Source organism: Euphorbia lathyris, chromosome 5 (genome assembly GCF_963576675.1).
Source record: "Euphorbia lathyris chromosome 5, ddEupLath1.1, whole genome shotgun sequence".
NCBI lineage: Eukaryota > Viridiplantae > Streptophyta > Magnoliopsida > Malpighiales > Euphorbiaceae > Euphorbia > Euphorbia lathyris.
Window position 1 is genome coordinate 45,818,451 of NC_088914.1, and position 26,178 is coordinate 45,844,628.

Below are 26,178 nucleotides of genomic sequence, written 5' to 3' on the forward strand. Positions count from 1 at the left end.
TTGATAATTTCTTACTGAGATTTCTGTCTCACGTTTTCAAATGTTTTAATGTTTTTAGGTGAGAAAGTACATGATATAGAGAAGGTTACCGACCGATTAGGCGAGGTTTGGAAGTTGGTTCCTCATTGTTAGAATTGTCGTTAGAACTTTGGTATTTCAATTGTAATATATAATGGAGTTGGTAATTATATGTTGAGGTTCTTGAATGACTAATGGAATATGGATTTATTTTAGAATATAAATTGAAGAGGGAGGTCCTAAAAAAGTGATATTATGATATTTAGATAATTTGGAGACTCATATGTGTTGATTGTGATCTTTCTATTTTCACGCCCGATGCCGATTGAGGTCGTTTAGGGTCGGGTGTGACAAGTCAGGGGAGAAGAATCGAGAGATGTGGACTTTTGGATTCTCGGTTGTTTCTAATGTCTTATATGCAGTGCAGAACTTCCGCTCTTTAGGTGCTTTAGCTTTCTTGGCCTTCTTTGGTTTAGGCTGAGATGACTCAGCAGGCTGCTCAGCGTTGTGCTGAGTTTGTTCAGTATGCTCAACTCCTGAGTCAGGCTCATACTCAACATCAGTATTATGCTGAGTTACTGGTTGTTCTAGTATACTTGCTTTAGTCATGACTTGATCATTTTGGCCATGGATTGACTGTTGTTCAGGGGTATCATTATAGTCCAGTTCTTGTACATCCTCCTGTGAGGAGGGGTCAATTTTAAAGGATCTATTCTCATAGGATTCAGTTCTGCTGGATGAAGTTTGTTCAGAATGTGAAGACATGGTGTTCTTTGTGTTCTTGCGTTTTTCCAGAAAGAGTATGAGGTTTGAGAGAGAAAGGAATAGTGCGAATATTCAAGTGTAAGAGGAAATAAGGTAAATAGCTTCACTATTTATAGCAGGAAAGGAAGGAGGTGATAGGTCAGAGTTGACGGTGGGAATTTGAATCACTCAGGGCAATTAATCTGACATTAATGTTAATTACGGTGCATGGTTCCCTAACGATGATTAATTATGTCATCCTTCCTAGCCGTATATCACTTAGTTTTAACACATATCAGACAATATTGATTCTATATCTCATAGTCAGTCAAAACATACAAAAACACATACATATATGTAACCATTTAGATTACAGACTTTATTTATGATTACATATGTTACAGACTATGTTTGTAGTTCACCCAAACTTCAAATATTCTACATGCTAGGAATGAGAGGAGAGAGCGCGAGATGGAACACAAGCAACCGACCTTTCATCCATGCTATCTACAATATCTGAACCTTCTAGAAACTCTTGGTCATCTACTTCATCAACCAACTGAAAAATTTAGCGATTTATATGAGTCGCCACTCAGTGAATATAAACAATCAATGAATTATAAATCACATACACATACACATGTACAAATTCATGCATATGCAAATGATAAGCCTTTTCTTAATTTTGTTGTGACACCACCAGCTAGACACTTCCCGGGATCAAGTAGCAGGTAAACGGTAACACAGGTATTGCTGTACAGCCTTGTAATTTCATAATTCGACCTTTCGGCCCATATAATCAAGTAGTCCATATAAATGACCACATAGGTCCAAGTAGTCCATATATTTGACCATATAGGTCCAAGTAGTCCATATATCTGACCATATAGGTCCAAGTAGTCCATATAATCAAGTAGTCATAAGTGCCTAAACTGGTATGCCACAACGCCATTTACGTTTTATGCAACATGTACACATACTTTGCATTTAAGTCATTCCATCACAAGTACTTCAATCATTTATCAATTCACATCAAACATAGCAAAACAATGCACTATATCACAAAGTAGCAAGTCATATCAACATTTCAATCACAACTTCAGAAGCCAAAATATTCATATCATGTTTATACTCACAACTAAGCCACTAGCTTCCTTGACGGCGACTTGTACCTTCCTCCGGAATGTCTTCAAAGTTTTGAGTACCTATACGTATAGGTTCACATATGATTAAAGAGACTTCATTCTTTATTTACCATTCATTTTCTTATTCTTCTTTTATTCCGTAAACTTCAAGATCACATAATATTTCTCAATAACCCGTCCATACCAAAAACCTTGTAACTCTCTCTATACTAAACCAACTGACCTAATTCTTGTTTTGTTATACTCCTGACTCATATATGAAGATCATATGAAAATTTTATAATTTTTCCAGAACCACCCGATTTATGGCAAAATTTTCTTTGGCATCCTATCTCAGCATCAATGCACCTGTACCAGTTTTGCTAATTTAATCATAACTTAAAACTTATAACTCCTATTGCTCTGATTATTTTTGGTAAGAAAACTAGACATATAGAGGTATAATATATCCAAATATCAGAATTTTAAGAGCTCTACATAATTGCCAGTAAAATTTACAAGTTGACCCTGTTTTAGCATCTATGCAACACAGCACACCTACACTTCCTTAGTGATTTTCTCACTACTTACTTATCCAATCCTAACCAAACTTTACAGAGGTTTGCTCAACACATAAATGATCAACTTTCATTTTTATACCTTCCTCAAATTCGGAACCTAAGATGTCCCAAACTATACAAAAAGAAACAACTCAAGTACAGATTGCAGATTAGACCTAGTCTGATTGATACTATCATATCTCCTAGTATACTTACCCAAATAGCATAACGAATTCTGGAATTTAACTAAGACATAACCTTACAACTTTCTCTTCTTTAAGATTCTCAAAATCAGACTCTAAAGACACGAATTTGAGTGTACAAAACAATTGAACAGCATACCTTCTTCTTCTTCTAACCCTTCTTCTTATCCTTCTTCTTCTCTTCCCTTTTTTATTTTTGTTTCTTCAAGGACTTCTTACCAAAAGGTTCAGGATAAATCTGAACTTTATGCCCTTTTTGTTTAGTAATTTTTTTTTATTTATTTTCATATTTATCCATCTAGGTTCCCTTTTTTACTAATTTGCCCAAACCAAGTTTCGTAATTCCAACTACATCCCCATTCATTGTTAGTGTAAATTAAGCCTATAGTTAATCAATTATCATTCTAATTGTGTATTTATTAACTACTCATTTAGTTTATGTGTTTTGAAGACACATTTACCTTTATTTTCTACATTTACACGTTGTCCCGATTTTACTATCTATTTGAATCTATCATGAGGTGAATGACATGTAAGATGTGAAATTATGTCTAAATTCGCTAATTAATATCGTATAATGCATGTGCCTCAATGTCATGAATGCACAAGATTGAGATGTTACAATCCTAGTCACTAGCTTGTTGGGGTTTAGTGTCTATAGTCAATTGTTCTAGGATATAAACCAGTTGTAAATGAATTGTTCTTTTATATCATTTGTTTTAATAAGATATGGTTTTCAACTATATAAAGACAATTACTTTTAAGAACTAAACAAGTCTAATAAAAGGAAATCCCAGAGTTTATTTAAAGTGATTATAAAGTGTTCATACAAGCATGAAGTGAGACAAAACATTATAATAAGCTAATAAACATAAAACCACCTCAAGTCAAGTAATATGTTTTGAATAGGGATTGCCATAATACTGTAGAGACTTGCTTGTAACAATGTTTTCTATCGAGACAGAAAGCTGATCTCACAAGCTTCAGATATGTGGATATCTGGATAGTTACATAGATCCAGTGAAGGAGTTCATTAGGAATGGGGACCCGACTTGAGATAACAGGATGGATGGATTTATCCTGTATCACTTGTTCATCACATTGGTATTAATAGGTGTAAGTAATCCTCAGACTCAAAGGAATGTTAATTAGTGATTCTGGATTATGGAATGTGATACTTTGAATCTGTTCAAACACGATCCATAACAGAGATGACTCTAGGGTGTGTGCGGGCAGGCGTTGGGTATCACAGGAAGTAATTGCAGAATAGTTAACATTGGATTGGGCATTTGTCACTCCTGATAAATGGGAGATATGTCCAAGGATCGCTTGTGGAAGACTTGACTCTAAATCCTTGCAAGGTGATAGCTTAAGAATTGAAATAAAGATTTCACTTAACCTATCTATTCAGATTTAACTCGACCTGTACAAGTAAAACGAACGTCTCGCTATATATGACTTGACATAATCCATAGTCATAAGATTTAGTTCAAGGATGTAGTTGATAAATGATCGAATTATACTGTAACTAATACGGAAAGGTCAACGACAGAATTAACCTAAATTCTTATAGCCATGGGGGAATGTTTACGGTTCTACTATTCACAGTCCTCGCACTCATTCCGTTATACAAAGATTAAATACAATTTTGGAAATTAATTTAATGGTAGTATACGGCTAGTAGCAATAAGAACCTAATGGGTCACACATAAGACTTAGAACCAAAAGAAGAATGGATAGTAATTAATAGATGGAAGCCCAACTTAGTCCATTAAGGCCCAATTATGAAGGGGGGAGAAATACATGTATTAAATACACGTCGGAATTAATTTATTTTAGACAATTATGATTAGATTATAATTGTGGTTAAATTAATTATAGGATAATTAAGTTAGAAGGTTTAATATGATTAAATTACTTCTAATTATTATTCTATCAAACAACTTAATATTATCTTTATATTTAGATATAATTGTTGATAATATTAATAGAGTATTATTTAGAATAAAACTCTAAATAAGTAACCTAATTCCATCTAACTAGGGTTTATATACACAAGGCTATTTATATCCCCATTATAGGAGAATTTTGGTCAACCCTAATCCAAGAGAGAGAGAATTTCGACCCCCTACCGTAGAGGACGAAATCGCTTCGCTTGCTTCCATCCGATTAATTCTATCTCTTCCTTTTTTCTCTTTGATCTTGTGTTGATTTATTAGAGACAATCTTTATTGATTGTTTTTCTTTTGGTTGAGATTCTCACTTATTTGATCTTCTGTTTTCTTTGTGCTCGTGAACTCGGAACTAGAGTTAAGGGCACTTCGTTAGCAATAGTAGATAGTTCGTCAAATAAGGTATTTCCTTCTATCCTTCTTTGTATGAAATAACGATTAACGGATCTTGGTTTAAGGAAATAGGTAAAAAATTTTGTATTTTTGCTGCCCTACGATTGCCTATTTTCGTTCATAGCTTAGTACGCATGCAAACCCTAAAAGATAGGTTGTCTACTTAGTGTTATCACATAGCATACAAAGCAGTTTATCACTCAGCATATTTTTACACTTAGAGTTATTGAAGAGGATTGAACATACCTATGGCTTCTCTCAGCACGCAAAACTGCTCTCAAGCTAGTGGCTTCGTGAAGATATCAGGGAGCTGCTCATCAGTTGGAACATATGTTAGTTTGATCTCACCCTTGAGTACATGATCTCTGATGAAGTGATGCCTTATGCTGACATGCTTCATCCTGCTGTGCTAGATTGGATTCTTGGATAGGTCAATGACACTCTTATTGTCACATTTGACTTTAATTATTCTTGTTGTTACTCCATAGTCATCCAGCTGTTGCTTGATCTAAAGGACTTGGGCAACACAGCTTCCAGCAGCAATGTACTCAGCCTCAGTGGTCGACAGGGCTACTGATGGCTGCTTCTTACTGAACCAAGATACAAGACTGTTCCCCGAGAAAGTGACATCCTCCTGAGGTACTTTTTCGTTCCAGTTTGTGTCGTCCATAGTCAGCATCAGTGTATCCAAGGAGTGTGAACTCAGTAGTGTTGGGATACCAAAGACCTGCATTCACTGAGCCTTGCAAATATCTAAGGATTCTTTTTACAGCTATGTAATGAGATTCCTTAGGGTTAGCTTGATATCTAGCACAGTAACATACTGAGAACTGAATATCTGGCCTACTTGCCGTAAGATAGAGTAGAAAGCCAATCATACCTCGGTACTGATTTACCATTTTCATCGGCAGAGAGGACAATGTCAGTCCCCATAAGGGTGGATATTGACTTACAATTTTCCATCTCATACTTCTTCAATATTTCCTTTGCATATTTAGTTTGGCTGATAAAGATCCCATTTTTGCCTTGCTTGATTTGAAGTCCAAGGAAGAAGTTGAGTTCTCCCATCATGGACATTTCAAACTCAGTTTGCATCTGTTTACTAAATTCCTTGCAGAGAGACTCATTAGTAGCACCAAATATAATGTCATCAATGTAAATTTGTGCTAGTAGGGTATCCTTACCCTTTTTCTTTATAAATAAGGTTGTATCAGCTTTTCCACTGACATAATTTCTTGTCAGTATAAAGTTTGTTAAACGTTCATACCAAGCACGATGTGCTTGTTTTAAACCATACAGAGCCTTCTTGAGCTTATAAACATGGTTTGGGAACTTTGGATCCTCAAACCCTGGAGGTTGATTAACATATACCTCCTCATTTATAACTCCGTTTAGAAATGCACTTTTGACATCCATTTGAAATAATTTAAAATTCATGAAACTTGCATAAGCACACATTATTCTAATAGCCTCTAACCTTGCCACTGGAGCAAAGGTCTCACCATAGTCAATACCTTACTACTAACTATATCCTTGAGCGACGAGTCTTACTTTGTTCCTGACAACATTTCCTTGCTCATTGAGTTTGTTGTGGAAGACCCATCTATTCCTATTGTCTTCTGACTTTGAGGATGTGGCACTAGATCCCAAAGTTCATTCCTTCTAAATTAGTCAAGCTCCTCTTGCATTGCACCCATCCAGAATTCATCGTTCTCAGCTTCTGAAAATTTCTTTGGTTCTAGAACTGAGACAAAAGCTACATTGCTGAGGTACCTCCTGAGTTGATTTCATGTTATGAGGTGATTCTCAGCAGCATCGAGAATGTTGCTTTCCGAATGTCCTCTAGGGATTCTGATTTCTCTCGGTAGTATAATATCCTCAGCGTTTTGTGTTTCAACAATATCTGCAGTTGTAGATTGGTCAGTAAAGATGATTTCGGTTTCGTTTTTACCTTTAGTGAGTCAGTGAGGGAATGACTTAGTAGTAGCGCTCAGCTCAGCATGTGATGGACTGGGATCATCTTCTGTTATCTGATTGACCTTCTCTGTAGGGTTTGTTTCATCGAACTCAATATGAACAGACTTTTCTAAAACTTGAGTTCGTTTGTTGAAAATTCTATATGCTTTGCTGTTTGTTGAGTAGCCTAAAAAGATGGCTTTATCAGCCTTTGAATCAAACTTTGCAAGATTGTCTTTAGTATTTAAAATAAAGCATTTACAACCAAAGGCACAAAAATAACTTATGTTAGGTTTTCGTCCTTTCCAAAGTTCATACGGGGTTTTCCTCAGTATAGGTCTGACTAGAGCCCTATTGACTATATAGCATGCTGTGTTAACAGCTTCTCCCCAAAAGTACTTTGGAAGCCTATTTTCACTCAGCATTGTCCTGGCCATTTCAACCAGAGTTCTGTTCTTCCTTTCAACTAACCCATTCTATTGAGGAGTCCTAGGAGCAGAAACATTATGGTCAATGCCATTGGCTTCACAGAATTCATCAAACAGTTGGTTCTTGAATTCTCCACCATTATCACTTCGGATATGAGCGATTTTTAGGTCCTTATCGTTTTCAATTTTTCTACACAGTGTTGAACACATCTCAAATGTTTCATCCTTTCTAGTGAGCAAGATGACCCATGTATAACGAGAGAAGTCATCTACAATAACTAAGGAAAATCTTCTACCACCCAAGCTCAGCGGCTGGACTCGCCCAAAGAGATCCAAGTGTAGTAACTCCAACGGACGCTTGGTTGACACAATGTTCTTACTTTGAAAAGATTTTCTAGTTTGTTTTCCATACTGACAAGCATTGCATAATTGATCCTTTTCAAACTTAAGTTTGAGCAATCCCTCAACTAATTGCTTTCTTGCTAATTTGGCCAGGAGGTCCATGCTTACATGACCAAGTCTCCTGTGCCATAGCAAGGAATTTTCTTCCTTTGAGACTAAGCAAATTTCTTTTGAAAACTTCTTTTCCAAATTTAGCATAAAGACATTATCAATTCGATGAGCAGTTAAAATTAACTCATTGGTCTTGCTCTTGATTATTTGACATCCAAAGGCATCGAATATAACTTTCCTACCGCTGTCACACAGCTGAGCTACGCTCAGTAGGTTATACCCAAACCCTCTGACTAGGGAGACAGACTCAATAGTAGGGTTTCCACCAATGGTTCCTGACCCACCAATGGTTTCTGACCCAACTATTTTACCTTTCTCGTTGTCTCCAAAACTTACGCTTCCTCCACGTTTGTGCACAAGTGTGATGAACTGAGTTTCATCACCTGTCATATTCCTTGAGCATGCACTGTCAATGTACCACCGTTTTGACTTCTCAGCACACCTCAGGCCTACCTGCAATATAACTAGTTACTTTTAGGTACCCAAATCTTTTTGGGTCCTCTTTTGTTAGGCTCAACAGGTAATATATTATACTTTACTCGGTGGCGACACACTTTTATTATGTGGCCTTTCTTCCCATAAAAGTCACACTGGACATTTTTCTGGGGATTCCATCTCTGTTGACTAGTACCTTGGTACTGAGCGTTCTGATGGGAGTTTATTTTATTTGAAACCTTGAGTTGGTTCTGAATAGATGTGATGTACTTTTTCAGTTTTCTAGAATCTGATTAGACTTCCAAGATAAACCTATGCATGATTTTGAGATTTTCATCTTGCCTGGTATTGTTTTGGAGGAGATGTCAAAGGTCACTGAGTTTGACCTCTTCGATCTCATCACACCTCCTACTGAGTGCCTTTACTTTCTTGTTACACTTTTTAACCAGTGAGTAAAGATCACTCAGTGCATCAAACCGGGAGTCGAAGTGGGCCCGATCTCATCGTTGATTCCCTTCCAAAATGTCCAACCGGGCATAGATCGAGTTGGACTCGGGGTTGGGGGGGTGGGCTATAGTTGAGGCCGAGGTCTGAGTCCCACCCGTCCTCTGCTTGTTGCTGGCCCGCCCTCGAACTGTCACCCGGACCGGAGGCACGACGTTTGAGGGTTTAGAAGGCATTTTTATCCAAGGGGCGAGCTTCATAGTGGAGAAGGCGTTCAAGGGTGGCGGAGCCAAGAAAGGAGGAGGCATAAATAGTGACTAAGTGCCCGAGCCCGAGTTTGGCCCGCCTTCATGAGGGCATTTGGTGGAGCATGGTGGCAACAAGGTATGAGAGGTCGAACGTAAGGCCGTTCTCGCAACAATAAAGGGCAAGAAGATCAAGCTTGTTAACCTTGTTGGCCTCGGATTTCCCCGAGAAGTAAAAGCTAATGAAGCGACGGAGGAGGTAGAGGACGGGATCGCGGATGCTACCCGGGTGGAGGTTGGAGATGTCATAAGCGTCCGACCCGGTAATGGTCGTCCAGAATTCACGGGCAGTGTCATCGGTGGGCCAATGGGTGGTGCCAGGATCCGTTTGTATGGTGAAATGGTTGCGGATCCAAGCCGTGTCGATGGAGTGGGGCGGTTGTGAAGGCGGAAGGTGAAGAGTGCGGCACCGGGGACACCGTTGGAAGCGAGGGAAATGTAGAATTCGTGGACCAACGAAGGGTACACGTGGTGGCGTGCACAAAAATGGTGGTGCCATCCGAGGGCACGAAGGCGATCCTCGAAGGCACGATCAACATCATAATGATCGAGCGCGCTGAGGTTATTGTAGGGGAGAGCCATGACAGTAGAAGATGAGATGGTTTGGTAGGTGATTGCCTCCCCTACAGTGAGAATGTGAAAGGGAGCGCGGTATTGGCGGGTGAGAGGTGGTGTTTCTTCTCGTTTAGGTGGGGGTGGTGATTGTGTTTGGTGGGAACGGGAAGAGCGGGCACGAGTGGACCGCGGGGGACGGTCATTGGCGGGTCGTTTACTTCGGGTCATGGTGAGAGGGAGTGAGTGAGATTAGGAGGGAATTAGGAAGTTGGAGTGAGTGTGAGGGAGGAGGGGGGAAGAAATGGGGGTTTAAATAGAGAAGGGGTGGGAATCCAAGGAATTTGCGGATTCCCAGTGGGGTACGCGGGGCGTGAAGGGGCCACACCACGCGTATCCCACCTCCTGACCAAATTTGGTCCAAAAGTTCCAAGGCACGCGAGGCGTATGGGGGAGCACGCCACGCGTACTTCGGTCTCTGACCGAAAAGGCGTGGAAGAAGGGATAGTACGCGGGGCGTGCATGGGAGTACGCCCCGCGTGGAGGACAGAAGGTGAAACATTTTTTCCGGTTTTGTAAAGATATTTTTAATTTTTATTGGTGTAATGATTTTTAAGTTTTTATGGGTCTTAATGAGTAATTAAGGTGGTGGTTAAAGGCAAAATTAATGATGGAGGGAAGTTTAATAAATTTGGAATTTGAAAAATGGAGGTGATTGGAGGTTAGAAGAGGTGGAGTGTAGAAGTGGGAAAGGTGTGTGGGGAAGAGGAAAAGCTGTCATGGGGAGTTGCAGTCCGCAACCCCCCGAGGACACGCAGGGTGTAGAATGGGGCACACCCCGCGTAACCCTTATTTCTCTCATGTAACTGGGGAACCGAAAAGCACACGGGGCGTAGGATGGGTTATGCCCTGCGTAATCGTGCGTTTGAGCACCAAAATATGAGCAGAAACTCATCTACGCGGGGCGTACCGATCGGCACGCTCCGTGCAGAAGTTGTGGATTAGTGATGGGATTTGTTTTTTCGTGGATTTTTCATATTAAAAGGGACGAAACGATCTCGAAAGAAAGAAAACGACAACCTGGAAAAAATTTGAAAGAAGAAGACAATGCACACGAAAAAAAAGAAAGAAAATAAAAGTAATTTGAAAAACGTATATGATACATATAGACACAAGGTTTGGAAAGTGAAAACCGGGGCTACGTTTATAGTCGGAGTAGCTCGACTTTCGTGCGTGCGTGCTCATGGAGTCTGGAGATATGTGGCTTCACCATGTTGTGGGAGAGCTCCGCCTCGGTATATTTTCAATCGGTGGTTGTTCACCTGTTGGATTGTGTTATCGGGACCTTGGATTTCGACCGCTCCGGAGGAGTGTGCATTGATGATCGTGTATGGTCCCGATCACCGAATTTTCAATTTCCTAGGGAACAAACGGAGGAGGGAGTTGTATAAGAGAACTTGGTCCCCCTTGTTGAACTCTCGAATTTGCACGTGCTTATCGTGCCACTTTTTCGTACGCTCCTTGTAAAGTTTTGCATTTTCGTACGAACCTAGACGAAGTTCATCAAGGACATTGAGTTGGAGGAGACGATGTTCCCCTGTAACCTGCACATCAAAATTTAAAAATTTCAGAGCCCAATATGCCTTATGCTCTAATTCCACCGGTGGTTGGCACGATTTCCCAAAAACTAATTGATAAGGTGACATTCCGATGGGCATTTTAAACACCGTGCGGTAGGCCCAAAGAGCGTCATCGAGCTTTAGGCTCCAATTTTTCCTAGAGGAGCTAACCGTTTTTTCCAAAATACGTTTTAATTCTCGGTTAGAAACCTCAACTTGCCCACTAGTTTACGGGTGGTAGGGCGTGGATACTCGGTGTGCAACCCCGTATTTATGTAAGAGTTGATCGAATTGACGGTTGCAAAAGTGGGAACCCCCGTCGCTAATGATAGCTCGAGGGGTCCCAAACCGAGTAAAAATATTTTTTTTATAAATTTTCCTACCACCTTAGAGTCGTTTGAGGGTAAGGCAACGACCTCCACCCATTTGGAGACATAGTCAACAGCCACGAGAATGTAGGCGTTGTTATGCGACTTAGGGAAAGGTCCCATGAAGTCTATCCCCCAAACATCAAAAGTTCACAAACTAGGATTCCTTGTTGGAGCATTTCATGTTTACGGGAGATGTTCCCGCTCCGTTGACAAGCGTCACATGACTTGACGAAGTCTTGGGAATCCTTGGACATGGTGGGCCAATAAAAGCCGCATTGCAAAACTTTTGCCATAGTTCGACTTGGGCCGAAATGGCCCCCCGGCTCTTGGGTGTGACACATTTGTAACACATGATTTACCTCCTCCTCTAGTATGCACAAGATTTAAACAAAAAGGGTTCTTCCCAAAAATAATTCTTAGCATCGTGAAAGAACTTCTTACGTTGCTCGTAGGTAAGGTGCGGGGGAAGAATATTACCGGCCTTGTAGTTTGCCATGTCGGCGTACCAAGGTAGAAGTGTTACCGCGTAAAGTGTCTCGTCGAGAAAGGTCTCCTTGATCTCCACAAGTTCCGGAGATTCGGCGTATTAAATGCGATTAAACATTCGGAGGAAAAACTAAATTCCGCATCCTTTAGGTGGAGTTGGCCAAGGGGGTTGCTATTTTAGAAAAATCCTTAATGAATCTCTGATAGAAACCCGCGTGACCCAAGAAACTCCGGATCCCTTTTACGTTGATTGGTGGAGGCAATTTCTCAATCACCTCAATCTTGGCCGGATCGACCGTGATTCCCTCCCCGGACACTTTGTGTCCTAACACTATACAATCTTGTACCATAAATTGACACTTTTCCCAACTAAGAGCGAGATTAGTGTCCTTGCATCGTTGAAGGACTTTATCAAGATTGCTTAAGCAATTTTCAAAGGACAACCCAAAAACCGAAAAATCGTCCATGAAGACTTCCATGAAGTCCTCAATCATTTCAGAGAATATTGCCGTCATGCAACGTGGAAAGGTGGAGGGTGTATTACAAAGCCCAAACGGCATCCACCTATATGCAAACGTCTCATAAAGACAAGTGAATGTCGTCTTTTCTTGATCCGAAGGATCAACGGATATTTGCATATAGCCGGATAGGCCATCGAGGGTACAAAAGAATTTGTGTCCCGCCATTCTCTCCAACATTTGGTCAATGAACGGCAAGGGAAAATGATCTTTTCGGGTGGCTTCGTTAAGTTTCCTATAGTCGATACATACCCGCCACCCCGTTACTTTTCTTGTGGGGATTAATTCCCCTTGATCATTTTCAGTTACCGTTGTGCCCCCTTTTTTGGGAACGCATTGGACCGGACTAACCCATTGACTATCGGTGATAGGAAAGATTATACCTACGTCGAGGAGTTTGATTACCTCGATTTTTACTACCTCTTTCATGTTCGGGTTAAGTCGTCATTACGGTTTCACGGAGGGTTTGACTTCGTCCTCTATAAAGATGCGGTGTGTGCAAATGGTGGGGCTAATCCCTTTGATGTCGTGAATGGTCCATCCAAAAGCGCCTTTGTGTTTTTGTAACACTGCAATCAATGCTTCCTCCATTTCCTCTATCAAAAGAGAAGATATGACAACGGGTAAGAAACTAGGAGGTTGTAAAAATACATATTTCAAATTACGAGGCAAGGGTTTAAGTTCCAAAGTCGGGGGCTCTTTGAGAGATGACTTTGGTTTTGCTTTGCTATCTCGGTCCAAACCATCGAACCGGTTCTTTGCTAACAAACACTGTTCTATCTCGGAGGAGTACTCAAACGGTTTATTCAATGGCTCCTCATCCACGTGCTCATTATTACTTGAATCCAAAGAGGTTTCTATGGAAGGCCTATCACACAAATTCTCAACAAACAAATCAATAGAGTCCATAGAATTTAAAAAATGACAATCCTCCATGGTATGAGAAGGGAATTTCATGGAGTTGTATACGTTAAATACTACCTCTTCGTCTTGCAACCGTAGTATAAGCTTACCCTCGTGGACGTCGATGAGAGTCCTACCCGTTACAAGAAATGGTCTTCCTAGGAGGATTGGTACCGAATCGTCTTCCGCCATGTCGAGCACTACAAAATCGACGGGGAAAATGAATTTGTCCACTTTCACTAAGACATCCTCCACAACTCCTTTCAGCCGGGCAATTGATCTATCGGCCAATTGAAGCGTCATATTGGTAGGCTTTGGCTCTCCCAAGCCGAGCTTCCTAAAAATAGACAAAGGCATTAGATTGATACTAGCACCTTAATCACATAAAGCTCTACTAAACTCAACATTACCAATTGTGCATGGGATGGAAAAACTTCCTAAATCTTTGAGTTTAAGCGGGAGTTTATTCATTATAATCGTGGAGCATTCCTCCGTTAGCGCTACCATTTCATTTTGTTCTAACTTTCCTCTTTTTGGCAAGGATTTCTTTAAGAAACTTCGCATAGGTGGGCATTTGTTCCAATGCCTCCACAAACGGGATGTTAATGTGAAGCTTCTTAAAAATTTCCAAAAATTTACCATATTGGTGATCCAATTTTTCCTTTTTAAGTCGTTGTGGAAAAGGGAGCTTCGGTATGTAAGTCCCAATTGGATCACTAACATCTTTATTATTATCCGAGGAAGTCACGAGTTTCGGGTACGAACCGGGGTTGCTTACCACTTTCGGTTCGTTACTTACCTTTGGAGTGGTTGGAATCGCCTTTGGAACCGGTGGATCTAAACCCTTACCACTACGGAGTGTAATTGCTTGCACGGTCTCCCGATTCTTGGGCCTTGGGTTTTGTTCGGTGTTAGTTGGGAGAGACCCGTGTTGTCTCTCTTGTTGGTGGCGATTTAATTGGGCCACTTGATGCCCCAAATCCCTATAAAAAGCCTCATTGTCAGCAAGACGGGAAGATATTTCCTTAAGGAGATTAATTACCGTAGAGTCTTGCGTGTTGCTAGGAGGTTGAGAAGTTTGTCCTCCTTGGGCGTTGGGGGATTGACCTAAACCTTGCTCCTTGTATTCATTATGAAATCCGGATGGGGGCTTCAACACATTCTGATTGTTGCCATAAGAAAAATTCGGGTGTTGGTGTTGAGGCCTCCATCCGTTGTTATTTATTATTACGGTGGTGATAAGCATTCGGGTTATGATAGGAGTTATAATTAAAATTGTACCTTGGTTGCCCCCTACATAACTTACGCTCTCGGCATCTCCGGCAAAAGGGCTTCCGGCTTGGCAATCTTGACCATGGTGGTCACCACCGCAATGCGAGCACATCAGGACATGTGTTGTATTTTTTAGGCTCATTTGTGCCATTAAGGCGTCTAGCTTTTTATTCATCTCAACCATGGAGATTTTGGGAGCCTCATCTTCCACGGCAAATGTTTGATGTTGCGAGGGTCCGGCAAGCCGATCTTCTTGCCATTGAACGCTTTTTCTAGCTAACTCGTGGATAAGTTCATAAGCCTCGCTTGCCGATTTCCTAAACAAATCCCCACCTGCGGCAGAATCCACAGTTGCACGATTAGTGGGAGTTAAACCATGATAGAAGGTACTTACAAGATTGTGCTTGGGGATGTCATGATGTGGGAAATTTCGGAGCAACTTTCGGAACCTAGCCCAAGCTGAGTGAAGGGCCTCGTATTCAAGTTGCCTAAAGGAAGTGATATCATTTCTCAACTTAACCGTTTTGGACGGCGGGAAGTAGTAGGAAAGGAACTCCTTCTCAAGCTCCTCTCACGATGTAATTGATCCCGCCTCCAATGAGTGCAACCATTCTAACGCTTGTCCTTCAAAGAGAAAGGAAACAGCTTTAGACGTACGGCTTCAACCGGAACACCATTTTGCCGAGAAGTATCGGCACACATAAGAAATTTATCAAGATGTTCGTTAGGGTTCTCATGTGTTGAAACACCTTTCCACATAATTTTGATTTGACAAAATTATTCAAATTAATCCCATGATTAAGACAATTAAATTTAAGTGCTTTGATTTAATTATACTAATATGTTTGTTCAATGTTGAGTATAATTATAAATGAGAACAGAAATAAAAAGTAAGACAGAACGAAGTCAGCATGAGTCACAGAAGCTGAGTAGAACACAACTCAGCATAATAGAAGAAAAGTCTTCTTCAAAACAAATGCTTGAGGACGAAGCTGACCGAAGAAGCTAAGTAGAACGTGACTCAGCCTCGCCAAAGATAAAGATCGAAGGCAACGTCTATAAAGTCAAGCTGAGTGTTCATCAGGTCAGCGACAATGATCCGTTAACTAGAAGACAAAGTCCGACAGAGATCTGCACCAATTCAAAAGCTTTGGAATTACGCAAAGAGACCTTTTCGAGATGCATGGGTCAACTGGCATTTGGCTAAAAGACGAAACTAGCGCTAGAAGATGGACCTGGCGGAAGAAGACAAGCTTGACGCCTGCTAATTTCAGACGACAGGATTGGCCTGCAAATCTGTATGTTGGCCAATGAATGACGCAAGAAGACCGTTTGAATTCAACGGATATGTCCGAATTCAAATGATTGAAGCATCAGATTTCACTATAAAAGGCTAAGTTCATCTCTTGGATCCTTTGCCGAAGTACAAAAGAAAAACAGTACATACAAGCACATACAAACAAGAAAAGAAAATACTTACACCCAAATCCTATCTCTGTGTAAAAGTCTAGATTGAATCTGTATTCATCTAAAGTGTTCTTCATCTAGAAAGAACAAATTTGTATCAATTGTAAAGATTGAGAGAGTGGTGCTGAGTACTCGGTTTTAGTACTCAGTGGTAGAGAAAATCTGAGTGTTTGGTTATAGCGCTCAGTAGGGTTGAGTATACGAATAGAGGACGATACTCTTGCATATTCAATTGCTTGTAAACGGTTTGTGCTCTACGTTTAAAGATCTCAGTAGTGGATTGAAAAAGCCCGGAAGGATTCTGGGGACTGGACGTAGGCGGTGAGGCCGAACCAGGATAAGACTGCTGAGTAATTTCTAACCCTTCTCTTGATATATATATATATATATATATATATATATATATATATATATGCATGTGTTGCTTGTTTAAATTACTCAGTATATAATCTGTATAAGTCGACACTGAGTAATCAGAGTGCTGAGTTGGAAGCTGACCTTAAGTGTTAATTCCCAACTCACAAGTAAAATAGTTCTAGTCAGCCTCCGACTAAAGCTGTCTTGCATAGCGCTCAGCCTTGCTGACCTAAACTGAGTGAAGTTGTTTAAAGAATTGAATTAAGTCAGCAATTAAGCGAAAAAGTTACATTAGTTCCTAACCCCCCCTGAACTAATCCTATTACATTACACTGGACCAACAAGTGGTATCAGAGCACAGTAGCTCACTACTCAAAGATAAAACTATCTTGAGCTGATCCCTGTAAATGGCTGAGAACAGCACTCATTTCCTTCCTGGAAATCAAACAACATAGATACTCCCTGAGGGATTATCTATTAGTCGGCCTCCCTTGTTCTTCGGATCAAATTATACATTTTGGAAGAACAGGATGAAAAATTTTATCCAGGCAACAAACATGAGTGCATGTCTTGTAATAGTCCAAGGCCCATTTGTTCCCTACAAAATGGTAAACAACGAGAAAGTTGTTAAGAGTGAAACTGAGTGGTCAGAAGATGACCTTAGAAAATTACAAAATAATGCTTCGGCTATCAATATGCTTCACTGTGCGTTAGATGCTGCAGAGTACAACAAAATTTCAGGTTGTGAGTCAGCACAGGAAATATGGAAGAAGCTGGAAGTGACCTATGAAGGTACCAGCAAGGTCAAGGAATCAAAGGTGAATCAATAGATGAGACTATGCGAGCTGTTCGAGATGAATGACAATAAAGACATCTCCGAAATGAATGCAAGATTCACCAACATTATAAATGAGCTGAAGAGACTCGGCAAGAACTTCACAGAAGAAGAACAAGTGAATAAAATCTTGAGAAGTCTCCCCAAGAGCTGGCAAGCTAAGAAGACAGCTGTGGAAGAAGCTCAGGACCTGACCACATATAAATATGATGAGCTTATAGGATCTCTGCTGACCCATGAGATCTCAATGAAGAACTTTGAAGCCAAGGAAAAGTCAGAGGACAAGAAGCAAAAATGTCTTGTCATGAAAGCTGACTCAACAGAAGCTGACTCATCAGATGATGAGGAGATGGCCATGTTCACAAGAAAAATGAAGAAGCTGTTCAGAAAGAATGACAAGAACAGCAAAAGGCCATTCAGACGAAGCGATAAATATAAAGCTGAGTCCAGCGGCAGCAGACACAAGAAGGACAGCTCGAAGCCTGTCACTTGCTTTGAATGCCATCAAACTGGGCACATTAAATCAAGCTGCCCCACTCTGAAGAAAGAAAAGAAAGGTAGCAGAAAAGCAATGGTGGCAACATGGAGCGATAGTGATGAGTCAGCCTCATCAGAAGCTGATGCCACTGAGTCAGCAAACATATGTTTCATGGCTGACGAATCTGCTGACCAATGCCGATCTGAGCAAGCTGACCTCTTAGATGAATCTGACCAAGAGGAACATTCCAATGAGGTAATATCTCTTCTTTTGCTTAGAAATGAAATGGTTAACGCCCTGAGTGATCTATATACACTGACCAAAAAGTGTAACAAGAAAATAAAGGCACTCAGCAGGCAATGTGATGAGATTGAAGAGGTCAAACTGAGTGACCTCCGACATCTGCTCCAGGACAACACCAAGCAAGATGAAAATCTAAAAATCATGCATCGGTTTGTCTCAGAAGTCCAATCAGATTCCAAGAAACTGAGAAAGGACATCACATCTATACAGAACCAGCTGAGTACATCGGCTAAGAAAAGGTTCTATCCACATGCTGAGTATCATGGTACTATTCAGCCTAGACAGTACACTCAGCAGAACAGTCAGTGTGACTGTTGTGGAAAGAGATGACACACTGTAAACGTGTGTTGGCATGCTCAGCACCATCGTGCTGACCAAATGAGGAAATACCCTCAAAGGGTAGTTTTTTGTGGCTACTGTGGTAAAGATGGCCACACTATAAATATATGCCGTCACAAAATAAAACATGATGTATCACCAGTTCATGCTAACCAACGAGGACCCAAAAAGAATTGGGTACCTAAAGATGAATAGTTTAAATTGCAGGTGAGCCTGACGTGCGCGGAGAAGTCGAAGCTATGGTATATTAACATCGCATGCTTGAGGCATATGACTGGTGATGAAACTCAGTTCATCACGCTTGTGCATAAACGAGGTGGAAGCGTAAGCTTCGGAGATAACAAAAAGGGTAAGATAGTAGGTTCAGGTACTATCGGAGGAAACCCTACTATTGAGTCAGTCTCCTTAGTCAGGGGTCTCAAATATAACCTATTGAGCGTGGCTCAGCTGTGTGACAGCGGTAGACAGGTTGTATTTGATGCTACTGAGTGTCGGATACTCGAGGGAAAAACAAATGATTTGATTTTAACTGCCCCTCGTGTTGACAATGTGTTCATGTTGAGTTTAGAAAAGAAATTTTCAAAAAATATATGCTTAGTGTCAAAGGAAGACAATTCCTGGCTATGGCATAGGAGACTTGGTCATGTAAGCATGGACCTCATTGCCAAATTAGCAAGAAAGCAACTAGTTGAGGGTTTGCCCAAACTTAGATTTGAGAAAGATCAATTATACAGTGCTTGTCAGCAAGGTAAACAAACTAAAAAGTCTTTTCAAAGTAAAAATATTGTCTCAACCAAACGACCATTGGAATTGCTACACTTGGATCTTTTCAGACCAGTCCAACCGCTGAGCTTGGGTGGTAAGAGATTTTCCTTGGTCATTGTAGATGATTTCTCTCGGTATACATGGGTAATCTTGCTGAGTAGCAAGGATGAAGCCTTTGAGATGTTTTCAACACTAATAAGAAAACTTAAAAATGACGAAGATTTAAAAGTAGCTCACATCCGTAGTGATAATGGCGGAGAATTAAAAAACCAATAGTTTGATGAATTCTGTGAAGTCAGTGGCATTGACCATAATTTTTCTGCTCCTAGGACTCCTCAACAAAATGGGGTAGTTGAAAGGAAGAACAGAACGTTAGTCGAAATAGCGAGGACAATGCTGAGTGAGAATAGGCTTCCAAAGTATTTCTGGGGTGAAGCTGTCAACACAGCGTGCTATATACTCAATAGGGCTTTAATTAGACCTATTCTTAAGAAAAACCCCTATGAACTTTGGAAAGGACGAAAACCCAACATTGGATATTTTCGTGCCTTTGGTTGTAAATGTTTTATACTCAATACGAAAGACAACCTTGCCAAATTTGATTCTAAAGCTAACGAAGCGATCTTTCTAGGGTACTCAACTAACAGTAAAGCATATAGGGTGTTCAATAAACGAACTCAAGTCGTAGAAGAGTCTGTCCATATCGAGTTCGATGAAACTGACCCTGCAGGTAAGTCAAGTCAGTCTGCCGAAGATGACCCATGCTCAGCTTCCGCTGACCAAAATGGAGCCGCTGAGGCATTACCACAGGGGCTGACCAAAGGTAAACACGAACTTGAAATTACCTTTGCTGACCAATCTAAAACTGCAGAGATTGTTGAAACACATGCTCCTGAAAACTCAACATTACCCAAAGAGATAAAAATTCTAAGAGGACATTCGGAGAAGTCCATCCTTGATGCTGATGAGAACAACCTGATGACAATAAATCAGCTCAGGAGATATCTTAGCAATGTTGCGTTCGTCTCAGTTCATGAACCAAACAACTTCCCCGAAGCTGAGCACGACGAATTCTGGATCAATGATGCAAGAAGAGCTTGATCAATTCAAGAGAAATGAGGTATGGGATCTAGTGCCAAAACCTAGGAATCAAAAGACCATAGGAACTAAGTGGGTCTTTAGAAATAAGCTAGATGAACAAGGCAATGTAGTCAGAAACGAAGCCAGACTCGTAGCTCAGGGCTACAGTCAGCAAGAAGGCATTGACTATGGTGAGACCTTTGCACTTGTAGCTAGGTTAGAGGCTATAACGATATTGTGTGCATATGCTAGCTTCATGAACTTCAAACTGTTCCAAATGGATGTTAAAAGTGCATTTCTTAATGGAGTTATAAACGAAGAGGTATATGTTAGTCAGCCTCCAGGGTTTGAAGATCCAAAATTTCCAAACCACGTTTATAAACTTAAGAAGGCCCTGTACGGCCTGAAGCAAGCACCACGTGCTTGGTACGAAAGGTTGACCAGTTTTCTACTGACCAGGAACTATGTCAGAGGTAAAGCTGACACAACCTTATTCATTAAGAAAAAGGGTAAAGATACCCTGCTGGCACAAATTTACATAGATGATATTATCTTTGGGGGTAAATTTCATCAATGGTGTACCACATTTACCTCATTTCACACTTTGGTGTACAACCTTCAATTTGTCTCAGTAATATGTACGAACTTATAGGTGACCTCCCACTTTGGTGTATACCCGGTTAAAATGACCGGTCAACTCAAAAATCAACGTGTCAGCTCATTATTTTTTATTTTACCCAGGACCCATATATGGTATAATTACAAAAATACCCCCCAGTTTAAATAAAAAACCTAATATCCCCCATATTTCCCTTTCTTTCTTTCCTTTTTTATGCGTACACTTTCTCTCTCTCTCTCTCAAACTCATTTCTCTCTCTTCTTTGCAATCCCTCTCTCTCTCTCTCTCAAACTCATTTCTCTCTCTTCTTTGCAATCCCTCTCTCTCTTTCTTTCCCATTCTCTAAGACTTCTCTCTCTATCATTTGCGTATTCTTCTCTGTCACTTGCTTACTTCTTCTACTTCTATTTTAGCTTCTTAGTTTAAATATTTAATTGGTTGTTCTTAACCCAAATTCTTTTCCAGGCAATAACTTGGGTTTTCTTTTTATTGTAACTAGATTGATGGGCTTTTTCAATTCAAAATTTGGTTGGGAAATGCTATTCGGATAAATGAAAATACTTGGTGAATTTTGATTTTGTGGTGGTGTTAGCATGTAACCTTTTCTTTGCCTGATAATGAATCACTTAGGCAAATGGCGAGGATGGCTATGAGATTCATCGCTTTAAAGCGCTCGATATCAACTTTTCCTCATCTCTGTGAGAGAATTAAGCAAACAGGTAGCTTTCATTTTCAATTCTTCGCCTTTTGTATCATTTCATCTATAGTTCTCTTGATTATCTTGGCAGAAAAGGAAATAACGCAAATGTTCCGGGTATCCTCCCTCCAAACGATGAGTTGCAGAACGACCATGAGTAGACAGACTTCAAGGAAGAATTGGCTACCTCAGATTTTGGGTGAGAGATTCATCAGAATTCTAAAGATATTCAAGTGGGGACCTGATGCTAAAAAAACTTTAGAACTGTTAAAATTAAAAGTAGATTATCAATTGGTTGTCCAGGTTTTGAAGATAGATGTTGAGATTAATGTAAAAAATCAGTTTTTTAAGTGGGCTGGAAAAAGGAGGAGCTTTGAGCATGATTCCTCTACTTAGATTTAATTCATTGTTTGGATGAAGCTCGATTATATGGTGAAATATGGAAGATAATCCAAGATATGGTGAGGAGTATATGCATTATCAGTGCATCTGATTGAACTAAAATTGTTAAAATATTGGGAAGGCTAAAATGGTGATTTAAGCTTTATATGTATCCTATATATCACAAATGTAATTAGAGAGAGATTTTGAAAGATAGAGAGAGAAGTTAAAAAGAGAAAGGGAAATATAGATGGAGAGGTTACAAGGAAGAAGAAGATAAGGATAGTTTAGTAATTGCATAGTATTTTAGTAATTGTATAAAAAATGTGGGTCCTATTTTTTTAATGGATATGAGCTGGCGCGTTGACTTTTGAGTTGACCTTTCCACATGATTTTGATTTGACAAAATTATTCAAATTAATCCCATGATTAAGACAATTAAATTTAAGTGCTTTGATTTAATTGTACTAATGTGTTTGTTCAATGTTGAGTATAATTATAAATGAGAACAGAAATAAAAAGTAAGACAGAACGAAGTCAGCATGAGTCACAGAAGCTGAGTAGAACACAACTCAGCATAATAGAAGAAAAGTCTTCTTCAAAACAAATGCTTGAGGACGAAGCTGACCGAAGAAGCTGAGTAGAACATGACTCAGCCTCGCCAAAGATAAAGATCGAAGGCAACGTCTATAAAGTCAAGCTGAGTGTTCATCAGGACAGCGCCAATGATCTGTTAACTAGAAGACAAAGTTCGACAGAGATCTGCGCCAATTCAGAAGCTTTGGAATTACGCAAAGAGACCTTTTCGAGATCCATGGGTCAACTGGCATTTGGCTAAAAGACAAAACTGGCGCTAGAAAACGAACCTGGCGGAAGAAGACAAGCCTGACGCCTGCTAATTTCAAATGATAGGATTGGCCTGCAAATCTGTATGCTGACCAATGACTGACGTAAGAAGACTGTTTGAATTCAACGGATATGTCCGAATTCAAATGATTGAAGCATCAGATTTCACTATAAAAGGACAAGTTCATCTCTTGGATCCTTTGCCGAAGTACAAAAGAAAAACAATACATACAAGCACATACAAACAAGAAAAGCAAATACTTACACCCAAATCCTATCTCTGTGTAAAAGTCTAGATTGAATATGTATTCATCTAAAGTGTTCTTCATCTAGAAAGAACAAATTTGTATCAATTGTAAAGATTGAGAGAGTGGTGCTAAGTACTCGGTTTTAGTACTCAGTGGTAGAGAAAATCTGAGTGTTTGGTTATAGCGCTCAGTAGGGTTGAGTAGACGAATAGAGGACGATACTCTTGCATACTCAATTGCTTGTAAACGGTGTGTGCTCTACCTTTAAAGAGCTCAGTAGTGGATTGAAAAAGCCCGGAATGATTCTGGGGACTGGACGTAGGCGATGAGGCCGAACCAGGATAAGACTGCTGAGTAATTTCTAACCCTTCTCTTGATATATATATGCATGTGTTGCTTGTTTAAATTACTCAGTATATAATCTGTATAAGTCGACGCTGAATAATCAGAGTGCTGAGTTGGAAGCTGGCCTTAAGTGTTAATTCCCAACTCACAAGTAAAACAGTTCTAGTCAGCCTCCGACTAAAGCTGTCTTGCATCGCGCTCAGCCTTGCTGACCTAAACTGAGTGAAGTTGTTTAAAGAATTGAATTAAGTCAGCAATTAAGCGAAAAAGTTACATTAGTTCCTAACCCCCCCCCCTGAACTAATCCTATTACATTACACGGGACCAACATCATGAAGTTCTCCTCCAAATTGACCAAGTTGTTGGATCAATTGGATCATGCTAGTCTTTATCTTATATGTGTTGGCCGGGATGGTGGGAGTGACGATTCCGTTTCCGATTTTGGGGCCTATGCGGAGCAAGGATCTCCATCATTGTTCTTGTGTCATTGCCCCCTCCATGGCGGATGTTGTTCACGGGTTGGACGGGCAGTCGTTGGTTTGCCTCGGGTTGGTTAGCTTCATTATTGAGGTTGGCCATCTTTTCTCTCCGAATCCTATAAAGAGCACGTTCAATTTCAAGATCAATAGGAACGAGAGTACCACTCCGAGATCGGGTGTACATAAACTAAAGAAGTAGATAAAGAAAATTTAAGTACACGAAGAATGTTGTTAATAGAAGTTGATATAAACAATTTATACAAAAAGAATGCTTAGACTAACAATAAAACGTTTTTGTCTAATATTGCAAGAAATTATAAATCCCCGGCAACGGCGCCAAAAACTTGATGAGTATCCGGTAGAGTGGTAAAGTGTAATGATAAGTATGTGCTAAGGCTATGGACGTGATCTTTCTAAGTGCTTTAACTCCACTAGACGCTACTACGTAGGGGCAAGTGTACCCCGTCGTATTAAGTAATAATCCGGTTAAGACTGGGTATCGAATCCATGGGATTTATATCTATAAGTATTAAACTACTCGGTTTTGCTCGTTATCTAAGCGGTGAATACTTTAGTTGGTTAGGTAACAACTATAAACTACTCCTAAACTACGGGTGAGACAATTCTCATGTATTTCGAGTCCCCTTGGAATAATACGGGAGATGATAAGTTACAACCTATGATAAACGACACGAAATATACACGATTAATAGTTCACTCTTGCAAAGATAACTATTGATAGACCGAACAACCCCGTGAGGTTCTAGAGTCGTGATTTCCCTTTAAGACGACTCTAATTCTTAGGATCAGAAACTAGGGCCCGTAAGTTCCGTGGCTCGTCAATTCCTATGGTTTCCGGTTTGTCAACTCCGGTGAGGCAACACCTATGTGATTCCTAATAGATTTCGGAGCTCGTAAACGACCTACACAACAATCAATTATAACTATCAAAGCAAGCAATAAACATTAACACGTATAGTGAAAACGGAATCGTAAATCATGTATTATAAATATGGAATACGAAAATACGAGATACAACCAAGCCTAGTACATAGAAAGAGTACAAACTAATTAACAAGTAGAAAGGGAAGAAGAATCGGCTCTTAAGACTGGCTAACCGGACTCAAAGTCGTCTCTTAGGGCTTGGAGGCGGAACTCTCGAGCTTGGTGAATGCGGATGGAGCGGAACTTCAGCGGAGTAACAGGAGAATTATACAAGCTCTCGAGGTGTGAGGAACTCTAATACATGGAAAATTGAATGAATCAAATGAGTGTTAATCACTCTTACTTATACATCAAACTCGGGGATAAAATTGTAAATACACAAGTTGCATTATTTCTGCATTTCCCCAAGACACGCCCCGCGTGGGTGCCCTTTCCATTGACAATTTCTGGCATATGGATCAGGTTCAGTCTTGTTATTCGGACCACGCTCCGCGTGGCCAGAAGTACGCCCCGCCGCCCCGCGTGGACAGGCAGACGCCTCGTGTATTTGCCCATTCCATTGATAATTGTCTACGTGTGGATCAGATTCAGACTGTTTGCCATAGCCACGCCCCGCGTAGGTTGGGGTATGCCCCACGTGGTTGAGCCTCTGAAGTTTAATTGTTTGAACCATGACTTTGGCGCCTCGCGTGGCAAGGAACACGCCCCGCGTAACTGAGCTTCTGAAACTTATATTGAAGAATTTCTCTTGTACGCCCCGCGTATTGATAGAGACGCCCTGCGTGATTGGTGGGTTTTACTCCTTTGCTTGTACCTGCGAAATACAATTCTCGACGGCTGAGTTAGCTTGACGTTTATTTTTCCGAAATTAACTGAAAATAAAGGAAATTGATCAAAAGCATAAAATTTATTTTTGTTTTGTTGTTTTATTAAAAACACATTATTTTTGTAATTAAACTCACTTATTTAGCCCACAATTAGACCGTAATTCACGCTAAAAGATAGGGTCAAAATGCCCCTATCACCATTCTTCTTATCTTTCTTGAGAGTAGGACTGCTTGACTTGATATGGCCAGGTTGATGACATTCAAAGCAAGTGATCGACTTTGAGCTCTCCTTTCTGACTTTGTTGTCATTGTACTCAACTTTGTACTTGTCATACTTTCGATATGGCTTCTTTCCATATTTATCATTCTTC

General features: G+C 40.3%; 1 long non-coding RNA gene across 1 annotated transcript; it reads right to left on the minus strand.

Moving 5' to 3' along the window:
* Nucleotides 1–1,167: 1,167 nt before the first annotated feature.
* LOC136229071 (uncharacterized) lies at nucleotides 1,168–2,843 on the minus strand. The gene is made up of 3 exons (XR_010688968.1): nucleotides 2,789–2,843; nucleotides 1,899–1,967; nucleotides 1,168–1,321 (listed from the first exon to the last, which is right to left on the minus strand). It is a non-coding gene; the product is annotated as an uncharacterized lncRNA (long non-coding RNA).
* Nucleotides 2,844–26,178: the final 23,335 nt, after the last annotated feature.